This window comes from Pongo abelii, chromosome 4, assembly GCF_028885655.2.
Source record: "Pongo abelii isolate AG06213 chromosome 4, NHGRI_mPonAbe1-v2.0_pri, whole genome shotgun sequence".
NCBI lineage: Eukaryota > Metazoa > Chordata > Mammalia > Primates > Hominidae > Pongo > Pongo abelii.
The window spans coordinates 101,282,022-101,294,358 of record NC_071989.2 but is presented as its reverse complement, the minus strand read 5'-3'; positions in this window follow the sequence as shown (position 1 = coordinate 101,294,358).

Here is a 12,337-nt window from a genome sequence, read left to right as displayed (position 1 = left end):
CCATCGTTAATGCTTGTTGCAAGTTTGCTATTCCAGAGACATAGTGCTTGACTTCTATATATTTAATATTACTACAAGAGTCAGTAGTATATCTACATACCTATCTGCAGTTCAGGTTCAATATAATTTGATAGTATTTGATAATCATAACTTCATTTTGCTGTACTAATTACATTTATAATTTGACCAAATCTTATATAATCATGAAGTATGTATACATATGTGTGTGTATATATAAGTAACTTGCTACAGTCACTTATGTTGCTTTGGCCCTCTTTATTCTAGTTGCTTTCACTTGAGTTATCACCATTGTCAGGTTGTCAAAGTAAATTTTCTTTACAGTCTTGCTTTGCTCGTGTCCTGCCTTTTTTTTTTTTTTTGTAATTGTTATTATCTTTCAATTTTTCTTCTTTACAGTATAAACAAATCCCAAGGTCAAAAATTTGTAGGACTGATGCTCACTGAAGTCAAAACTACTTTTAGGTATGAGGAAGAGGATCCTTATCCTACAAGTACATGACATCACCTGATTATAACTAGCCTAACCATCAACATGAAATGTTTTTGAAAGAAGCTTCTGGCAGCCTTTTCCCTTACCACCCAACATGTAACATGTACTTCTTACATGTTAAACCCCAGTTAAACTGACTATCTTGTATTTATCCTACCATGATAAGGTATTTTGCACTTTTGTCTTCATTCATATTCTCCTTCTTACCATTATAGTCTTTCCTCTTTGCTCCCTGATAGGTACCAACTTTCAAGATTGAGCTTGGTGAATACTTTGAAGTCCTCTACTGACCTCTGTCACTGAAATTTCCAAGATATAGATCTCTTCTAGAGCCTGTATTTCATTGTTCTTATTTACTTATGTCTTCTTACTAGACTGTAGATTTCTTAAGGGCAAGTAAAAAGACTATGTTTTAAATTCATCTTTATATCCCCAATTTCTAGCATAATACCTGGCAAGAGTAGGAGCTTAATGAGCATTTGTGGAATGAATGAATGAATAAGCTAAATAGGAAAGAAAAGGTGATTCTAGCAGTTGGTCTGATAATGGTGATAACGTGAATTCCCAAGTGGAGTGCTGCTACACTTTTCAGGGAATATTCAGTGTGGAAAACAGTATCTTTCCCAAGGTCTCAGCATAATTATACTAGTTTCTTGGAGTCAATGTATAATGTGTGTCTGGAATTTTGTTATTTTGAAAAACCAAAAATTTATTATTGTAAATTTACCCACAAAGTTTATACAGCTGAATTTAAAAAATAAATATTAGATTTCAGTAATGAGTATAATGGAGCTTAAGAACTCTATTACTTTCCCTAAGGAGATCTTGTGTTGTAATCAGTCTAAAGTTGGAAAAGGACCCTTCTGCTTGAAAATTATGAAGAGAGTAAATCAAAGGAGGAGCCCATTTGTTATCATATTTAAAGTTCCATTTACTTTAAAGCTGTATAATTCTATGTCATGCAATGCTGATGAAAAAGCTTATAATGGCCAGTATTGTCAGAATGGCACATTCTTACATGGTTCAGTAGTTTACACTTTGAAAAACACTCATTTATCACATTACCCCTTTAGTAATATGTCAGGCTATAAGTTGATTTTATATTTTGTCTATTTACTGAGATTTTATTAATTAGAGGTTAAATGTTCTTTGAGGAATTACAATGAAGATATTAAAAGGAAGCTTAAGGTTTCTGGTATTAACTAGTTTCTGTTAAATGATTTTACTTGTTTTAGAATATATAGAAATATACCAAGTTTGAATGAGTGGCATATTTACTAAATAAATAAAATGGGGAGAGAGTGGAGGAGATTGGAAGGAATGAAATTTTCCTTGTTCAAGCTGTAAACACTAAAACCTTTAATTCTGTAAGAAGACATTATATACTCTGGTCATTCAACTTGTGTATCCTTAGTCTATTTAGTAGTCAAAAACTTCTAAGTAAATATGTGTGATTTAATTTGTGCTGCTGAGAAACAGTGATCAAAAATGGCAATAAAAGTCACATAACGAAATAAGAATACTAAAAAAAAACCTAAGAATTTTACTGTGTCCCATTCTTCATTCAATTTCTGGCAGCCTTCATGATTACAAATCACTTGATTGACTAACTAGACATTCTCAAAGTGAATTATGAATCAGGTTCATTTTTCCTGGTTGATAGTTGACACATGCTGTAACTCTTTGTGATATATCAAATTCTTGTAACAGTAACAAGAGATATAATCAGCTCTTTATTTCAGGAAAACTAAATTGCCTTTTCAAAAAATGAAATGCACTTGCTAACATTTTAACAACACAATGTAATTCCTGCCTTTGGATTTCAGGGTGGAATCCACAGTGATGATGTTATTTTTCAGATTAAAAAAAGTCTTTAGAATGATTTTCTGACAGGCATAAAACTGTTGATATCAGTTCTATAGGCTGCCTGGGCAGTTGCCTGAGCCTACTGGCAAAACAGTTAGATTTTCTGTTCTTATTATTTAAAAAATGCGTGGTAGAGAAATTGTGCATTTTTAAAACATTTTCCTTGGAAGGAAATGTAGTTTTCCCTAAACACCCAATTTGCAATGAGGCCATGATGTTGCAAACTTAAAAATGTGGAGCATTCTAATGGTTATTAATAGGGAGGGTCTCTTTTTGAGTAGGGAAAAGGGCCCATAGTGACCTGAATCTTGAGTATTTCCATTTGTTAAACCGAATGAAGGGGGTCAACTCTGCTTTCAAATATATTCTGCTCTCTTTTGACTTAATAAGAATTCTTCATGCATAACTCTACTGGCAACTGAGTAGTAGAAAATTCCTTTAGTATAACTGTATTTTCTTTAATCCCATTTATCCAAGCAATTGAAAATAAAATGGGCACTCTTTTTTTTTTTTTAATTATACTTTAAGTTCTGGGATACATGTGCAGAATGTGCAGGTTTGTTACATAGGTATACACGTGCCATGGTGGTTTGCTGCACCCATTAACCAGTCATTTACATTAGGTATTTCTCCTAATGCTATCCCTCCCCTTGCCCCCCACCCCTCGACAGGGCCCCGGTGTATGATGTTCCCCTCCCCTTGTCCATGTGTTCTCATTATTCAGCTCCCACTTATGAGTGAGAACATGCAGTGTTTGGTTTTCTATTCCTGTGTTAGTTTGCTGAGAATGATGGTTTCCAGCTTCATCCATGTCCCTGCAAAGGACATGAACTCATCCTTTTTTATGGCTGCATAGTATTCCATGGTGTATATGTGAAAATGGGCACTCTTTAATGTGATTGATATATTAAGAATTTGAGAATCCTGCGCAAAATTCAGTCTTGAGAATCCTGCACAAAATTCAGTCATTCCCTTAGTAAAAGTGAAGTCACTTCACTGAAAATTCTCATGCATGGGAATGTAGGGCCTGAACTGTGTGTCATTATGAGATCTTCTTACTAATAAAAAAAATTGTATATGAGAAAGTAATTCTGTGTTTCTCATGAAGGCAGATTCATCAAAAGTTAATGGAAGCTTTGTGTATATGAGGACCATAGAATTGTACTGCTTTACTTACCCCCGTGTAAAAGCAGAGTAATTAGTACCTCAGAGTTTCAGTGCCTTTCCCCTTACTTTCTTTGTTTTCCTTTGTGAATAAGATTTATTCTATTAGAACTAAAAATTGTTTTCTTGCTATTTCATTGTCTTTATAAGGATATGTTTTATAAAAAATCCCTTCTGAGTAATATTCTGAATTTATATGAACATATAGAGTAGCAATGTGTTATTACACATAGTTGTATAAACATGCAATTTTTTATCTTAGTATTTTGTTCTCTTTAAAATTATCTAAAGTTCTTGAATTTATGCTTTGGCTACCTTGAAATTTAATTTTCAATCCCCTAACACTATTAATTTTGTGCTTAGTAGTTAAAATTGCTATTAAACATCTTTTATGGGATTAAAGTCTTATTCATGATTAGGCAATGAATTATATATATAATCAGTTATTACATTCATTTAAAAATTATGACTATTAATCCTCCAAATATGTTTTTAACATATATTATACTCTGGTATAATTGAAATTAAGGAATTAGAAATGGAAAGACAAAGCATCAATTTACTTATTTATTTTATTTATTATTTATTTATTTATTTTTCTTGAGACAGATTCTCACTCTTATCATCCAGGCTGGAGTGTGGTGGCATGGTCTTGATTCACTGCAACCTTTGCCTCCCGCGTTCAAGTGATTCTCCTATCTCAGCCTCCCGAGTGGCTGGGATTACAGGCATGTGCCACTACACCCAGCCAATTTTTTTTTTTTTTGTATTTGTAGTAGAGACAGGGTCTCACCATGTTGGCCAAGCTGGTCTCGAACTCCTGATCTCAAATGATCCACCCACCTTGGCCTCCCAAAGTTCTGGAATTACAGGTGTGAGCCACCGTGCCTGACCCAGTTTATTAATTATAGAAAAAAATTTTAAGTCTTTTTTAACTTTAGTAGGTTTTGTGAGAAAACCATAAACTGAACTGGAGCTGTAAAATAATGCCATTCTCCAGTCTGACTCGATACTTTCTACATTTTGACATAGCTGGACATTTGGAATCTAGAGGCATTGTTGTTCTTCTTTAGACATAGCGAGGTAAACCATATATGGTAAAATGAGCTTTTGTTGCTGTGACCAGACTATAAGATGTGGGAATGAAAGAAGAGCAGGGGAAAGGAGGAGACAGAAAATATATTTTTTTGGCCACATAAATTGATTGAATTAGCTTGATTGTTTATGTTGATTAAATAGATTGCTAGGTTGTTTCCATTTGTGATGTATAACTTGATGCTTAATTGCTCCCATTGAGCAATTTAGTAATAGGACAGTCATTGAGAGAGGAAATGAAATATCTGGAGATTTCCTTCAGGAAAACTGAAGGAAAATATTTAAGAAGGAATTTCTGGTTTTTGCTTTTCTAAGTAAGTGTGTAAAGGGGTCAGGATGTCCAGTATAAATAAAATCTGCCAGCGTTACGTTCCATGATTTTTATTTTAACCCTTGACACTGATTCTCTCTCCCTTTTTCCGATTGACATGTGCAAGACAATAACATTTGCATTTTTGTAACATGGTCCAAGTGTCTCACATTACATAAATTTATATTGTATTTGTCAATATCAACATTACATTAGTATGCCTATTCTAGTTTTGTGTTTTAACACTGACATTTTCTATTCTGGTGATATAAGCAGGTTTTAAATAGTATCTGGTATATTAATATTTATGGCCCTTTTGAATATTTCTGGTTAAATCCTTCCTTGGCCTGGATTTGGTTAGTTCTTTATTTCTGTTGCTTAGGCATATGCTAAAAGTTGGAACTACAGATTAATAGGTATGGAGTACAGAATTATGATATCTTTTTATTACATAAACACTAAAATGGCATAAGTGTATTCTATATGATTCTAGGCCTCCTTGCTGTTGATATTATAGATAATATGTAAAATAATTCTTTTAGATCCCCTTTTAATTGGATTCAATGATATTTGGTTTTGATTCTGAGAAATGTATACATTATTATGCAAAGAGATTCAAGGGACATGGACATTAACGGTGATAGATGTTGGCTGGAATCAGTAATTTTGGATTGATGTCAAAGAAGAACATAAAGAAGGCATTGTTTTAGTTAAAACTAATGGTCTACAGCGACATGTAATAGCGTTTAGTACATTCTGCTTTTGATGTCTACCTAGTACTTTAAAGCCTCAAATAATGTACACTTTTGTTGGTGTATCAGTCAGTGTTCCCCAGAGAAACAGAACCAATAAAATACATATATATGCATATACATATGCATATGCATATACATACACACACTCACGCACACACATATATGATTTATTTTGAGAAATTGGCTCACACAATTGTGGGGACTGGCAAGTCTGAAATCTGTAGGGCAGGCTGGCAGGCTGGAAACTCACACAGCAGGTGATGCTGCAGTCTTAAGGCAGAATTTCTTCTCATCCAGGACCCTCAGTGTTTGCTCTTAAGGCCTTCAACTCATGGGATAAGATCCACCCACGTTATTAAAAGTTAATCTCTTTTACTTAAAGTTAGCTAATTGTAGACATTAACAACATCTACAGAACACTTCACAGTAACATCTAGGTTAGTGTTTGATTAAATAAGTGAGTACTATAGCATAGCCAAATTGATCCATAAAACTAACCATCACAGTTTGTCATTCTCCCCCATCCCCCATTATTTATGTCACAAGTCACAGAAGTGGCTAGTGTCAAACTGTCAAACTATCATCAAAGAACATATTAGGCAAATTCCTTGAAACGAAAACGATCAATTCCAGAGATAATAGCTGACATCCATTTGTTCATTAACAAATATTTATTGAATGCTCTGTATGTGCCAATACTGAAAAAAAAATGACCTGCAAAACCACTTATGGACCCTATTCTTTTGTAGTTTACTGATTAGAGTTGATGCCTAGGAAAGAGGCAAAATGTGGTTGTTAACTCAATGAAAAAACCATTTCCCTCTGACTTGCTTCATGTAAATTTTTATTACATAAATCTTATGATAATTGCAATGTATAAAATAGTCAACCTTCTCTTTAAATAATTTATATTTCTTTGATATTGCTTTCTAGAAATTTTTGACAACAGTTTTGGAAAATTTTGATATTTGAGTTCATTGAGTATTTAAAGCACCATGCCCTTTAATCTATAAGTAGAAACTCCTCTTCTTCTGTGTCAGTTTACATTGCCTTTCTGTTTTTTGATCAGTCCATGTACAGTAGTAATAATAATTCTTTCGGTTAAGACTTATTGTATGCTAGATACCTTACAAACCTTCTTTCTAATTCCTGTATTCATAGTTTCATTTTAGAGAGGAGGAAACTGAGGTTCGGTTGAGGTTAATTAACTTGCCCACAGTTATACAACCACTAAATGAAGGAGCAGGAATTCAAACTCAGTCTGTCCGAATCTGAAGACCATGATTTTTCCTATCCCACTCAGATTGTCTCTATATAAAACTTCTAGCAAGTCTCCTGGATCCCTTGGGACAGCCTCTTGTCTGTGTAAAGAGATTCCTAGACTTCCGTGGATGAAATTTCCTATGATCTCTTTTGGTAACGACAAGTGAATTTATTTGACTGACTTTGTCCCCCAAGTAGTATGAGAATTATTATGTGAATTATGTGGGTAGAAGGAAATGTTTAACAACTGAGGTTAAGGCAAAATTAATGAAATTAACAACAAAAGGAGAGTAGGTTAAGTAGGTGCTAGGAAAGTATTACAGTGTATCCAGGCTTAGGCCAAAAAGTGACTAATGTTTAAAGAAATGCACAGCAGTAAAAGTGTGAGAGAAGGAAGAGAAAAAGAGCAATTTGCCTAAGAGGCAAAAGTGTGGATTAATGCCCACGTACTGCCTTTTATTCCTTAATAGAAGTTTAGCATAGAGTAAAATGAATTTGGCCTTAGAGATAGTGGATGTTTCTATTTTGTGACTCTTCCAAAACATTAAGTCATTTTGTGGTATAGAAACACTAATAGCTGGGAATAGTTACAGAGATACTTAATGTACTCCTCCATTTTTCCAGCCACTTTGTAGGGTGATGGGGTTGTGGGGGACTGGGGGTAGGTCACCAGTACTTTATGGTGTATCCACAAAATAGCAGAACCTCTGTCAGCCTTGGTTCTTAAGTGAATGTGAAGTATAAACCCTCATTGATGAATTTTGTGCACATAGCATAAGTGAGAAATAAATTTTTGTTGTACTAAGCCATGGAGATTATGGGATGTTTGTTATTAAACTGTGTAACCCATCTTAACTCTATAGGGACTTAAGTGTTCCTCCCTACTTCTGGCCCTGCTAAACTGTCCTCACACTGCTCCTACTAAGTCTTTAATATCCAATCCATCTCTTCATGTATACTTTTTCTTATCAAAAGCCCACCACAGGGGCAAACTCTTTGTAGTCATTCTTATAATTTCTGATGTCATTGATGTTATTAGATTAGACATACCTACAGAATACCTCTTTTTTTTTTTTTTTTGAGACGGAATCTCACTGTGTCACCAGGCTGGAGTGCAGTGGCGCGATCTCGGCTCAGCGCAACATCTGCCTCCCGGGTTCAAGTGATTCTCCTACCTCAGCCTCCCAAGTAGCTGGGATTACAGGTGCGCCACCACGCCCAGCTAATTTTTGTATTTTTAGTAGATATGGGGTTGCACCATGTTGGCCAGGATGGTCTCGATCTCTTGACTTTGTGATCCGCCCACCTCGGCCTCCCAAAGTGCTGGGATTACAGGCGGAAGCCACTGCGCCCAGCCGAATAACTCATTTTTTTGCATGGCTATTACAAATTACTAACAATTACTCTAATTTTATATTTAAGATTAAGACTTTAAGATTAGGATTTCATATAATTTATTAGGATTATTGGAAATTCTTCAGAGTATGCTGCCTGGGGACTCCAAAATAATAGCAGGCAGTGTAAAGTCAACTATTTTGAGATGTCTGTTTCTTCTCCAAGATTAAATTATATAATGTGCCAACCCATATAATTATATATTCTATGGCATATTAGAATCCATGCTAGTTTTTATAATAATTTAGGGTTAATGAAAGTTTCTGTCTTCTAATGATTATGCAACTTTTGACAAATGACTGTAATGCACCATTTGCCTTTCTGCCTTGGCTGCCTGTGAGCTCATTGTGAAAATTAGTTTTCACTTTTATTAATTTCCTGATCTATGGTTCCTCATATAATCGTGTCCTATATTTGTTCATTTAATTACTGAGTTCCCACTTTAGTTTTAAATTAACTTTGTATAAAAATATTTTATTTTATTTTTTGAGCTAGAGTCTCAAATATTTTTATTTCTTAGGTTCTGTTAAGTACTTAGTCCCTCCTTTCCCATTTCTCTTTTCTTGCTTTGCAGGAATCTAATGACCATTGAACTGTGGCCATTACAATTACAAGTATTTTCTTCACTAATGTCAGACTGTGGGCCTTTGTATATACACTTTTAACAAACTTTTTGGAAGTGCAATACATATCACAACAACTTCTCAATGCCGAATCATAGTGTTGGAAGACATTTTAAGCAACAATTAAACTCAACTTATTTACTACCAATAATGCACATAAGTCAGCTGAAGTGAGGATAACATGAATAGCACAAATACATTATGATTGCTGCCTGGCCAACAGTAATTATAAGAAACCTTCAGTTTTGAGATGTGTCTTGATTTCAGAGATGTTAAAAAAGTTTGTAAGTTACCATTGATAAAAATATGAGTTTGCTTCCGCAAATATTCTTTCTTCTCTCCTTCTGGAACTCAAGAGTAAACATATATTAGATTTTCTCACCATTTCATGCATGCTGGTTCCTAGGCTACTCTCTGAGACATTTTTTTTTTTCTGATCTGCCCTCCAGTTCACTAGTTCTGTCATTTTCTGGGTCCGATCTGCTGCAAATGCAATACATTGAGTTTTAAATTTCAGTCATTGTGTTTTCATTTCTAGAAATTTCAGTTGACTCTTTTTCAAATTACTTTTCCATTTTTTTTGTCGTTTCCTATCCCTGGAGATATTTTCAATCATGCCATTTAATTTTTTAAATACAGCAAGTGTAGTTTTATAATTTGTATCTGATAATTCTAATATCTGAAGTCTTAGTAGGTCTGTTTCAGTTGTCCTGTAATTATGCATGTTTTTGCCCATGTTGCTTTGTTTCCTTGTATGCTTGGTTATCTTTCTTACTGCCCTTGCAAAATTATTTGGAAGTCCTGGAGGCTTAAATGAAGATAACTTTTAGGAAGAATTTACATTTGCTTTTGCCAAGGATCTTGGGATCATTTCAACCAAAATCTTAGCTTGAAGTTCTGCAATCAGTCAAAGTGATGAGAACCCGGTCAGTAAATCCTAATGAGGGCCAGGCTGTGGCCAAAGATTTTTAGACAGACGTTTCCCTCCTTTGCCATTTCTCTTTTCTTTCCTCCTCTGCTCCTCTTAGTGTCCAGACAACCTTCATGGAAGTCCTTGGGATGGATGGGAAATGAGGACGGCAGGTTTCATTCTAGGTATAGCCCTTTGAGGTCTAACTTAATGCAGAGAGAGTTTTCTATTCTATGTGCCACCTTACATGGGGTCTTGAGCCTTGATTTCTAAACCCTTTGCCTTTGATGTTTCAGAATTGAAGCTTAAATTTGCCAACGGGCAAATGTCCTCAAGGCAAATTGGCTTAGGTGTTCGACATTCTTCTTACCAGAAAGGTAAACACTGGGTTTTTTACTTCACCCAGAATTTGGCATGACAGTTCCCCATTATCTTGTCAGCTTAGTGCTTTAAGTGATTGCATTTAAAAAAATTCTGCATTTTCAGTTTTCAGCAGGAGGGATGGCCTCAACTAGTGGTTTTCAACTGGGGATGATTTTTCTCCCCTAGGGGACATTTGATAATGTTTGGAGATGTTTTAGTTGTTAGAACTGGTTGGGGGAACTACTGTCATCTGGTGGGGAGAGACCGGCAATGCTGTTGATCTTACTGTAATGCACAGGCCACCCCCAACAACAAACAAATTACATAGCCCCAAATATCAATAATGCCAAGGTCCTAATAACCTGACCTTCCATTACTGAAAATAGAAGTTCAAGAAGGTAGTTTATAATTAAAAAATTTTTATGTCTTAATAAGTTGTCATACTTTCACAGATTTTATTTCATACTAAGTAATTTCTTTCAAATTTTACATTCCAACTACAGAAAATTTTCTAAGCCAGTTTTTGTTCTTCATGAGTATTACTATCAAGGTCACATTTTTCATCTAGTATGTTTTACCCTGGTACTTGTTGGCAGGGTCAGGACTAAGGTGAGATGAGCAAGGCATTTGCCTCACACAAAATGCACGATGAATAAAATGTCAAAACTTTAAATAAAGACAGAATCACTAAAAGTATTTTGCCATATTGGAACCTGAGGCAAAAAGAAAAATAAGTAATACTATTTAAAATTTTGATATCTTGTTCATCATAGATTTTTACATTAATTTTGATTGTTTAAAACATTGCATTGAAATATTATTTAATGTGTTTGCTGAGTTTTTTTTTGACACCCCCTTAAATTCGCACCAATGTGAGTGTCTCGCTTTCCTTATTTGACTCTTGCCCTGCTTGTTATTGAGTCAGTCTGGTTGGGTAGCTCATACAGGATGGAGAGGCCAGGGCTGACACTAGGTTTCATTTCTTAAGCAGGACAGGTGGAAAGGTTGCTGTCCTAATAAAGGGGTAGTGGAAGGTTTGAGGGCCAATGGTGCTGATGTTCAAAGTTTCGATTATATCCAGTTATACTTTGAGTAAAAACTGTTGTTCAGGGGATCCAGAGTAAAGTTGCAAAGTCCCCACAGGTATACCAACCAAGCAGTAAGAAACTGAGTTGGTAATTCCAATTTAAGAGAGCAGTCATGTAGGAAGAAGTCCATTGATACATTTAGGGTGGAGGCATGGCCACCAGGTTTAAGACCACAGCTATCAGGATTAGGGTTATTGATTTCCATTGAGGGAGACTGAAAGACCATGGCTTAACATACTGTTCCTAGGAGGAAAAAGTGTAGTGAGAACTCATTTATTCTGACTGGAATACAGGAGAGGCAAAGGAAACCTCAGAAACTTTATGCTTATCACATGGGAGGAGTGACGCTTGGGAGACACCATGGAAACCAATTGATTGTATTTACCATTCTCACCTCCTTCCAATTTACCCCTCCTACCTCAATGTGGTGAATGACCAAATGGTAAGAGGTACATGAAGTGTGCTTTAAAGCAGTTTAGGTATTTCTTACCTCAGTCAAAATTAGCTCAGATACAAGGGTAGGACAGAATCTGCAGGTAGAAGGTGACACTTAGAGTTGGTTAGGGAAACCTGAGGCAGGAGAAAAGAAAAAGTGAAGGCTAATGTTGGAAAGTGTTTTGAAGCATTGATTTTTAAACTGTTATAAGTAAAAAGTCATTTTCTTTTATCAAACCAGTAATATGTGTGTCATCATAAGCACTCATGTACTTGCACAGTAGAACAGAGTGACTATTTTTTTGTATTGGTGTTCCCATGCTTTTTCTCCCCCAGAGTCTCTCAATTTCAGTTGTACCACAATTTTGTTGTATTTTTCAGTGGCAAAGTGTACACTTTGTGTTTTTTTTGTGTGTGTTTAAATTTTTTTTGAAGGGAAAAATTCTTCTTTATCTTGGCTTGCACATTTCTAGGATATGTTCCTGTTTATATTTTTAGCACAACTCCACTAAAACCATAACAGATCACTTTTGAGTTAAGTGTCAAAAATCATGTTAAA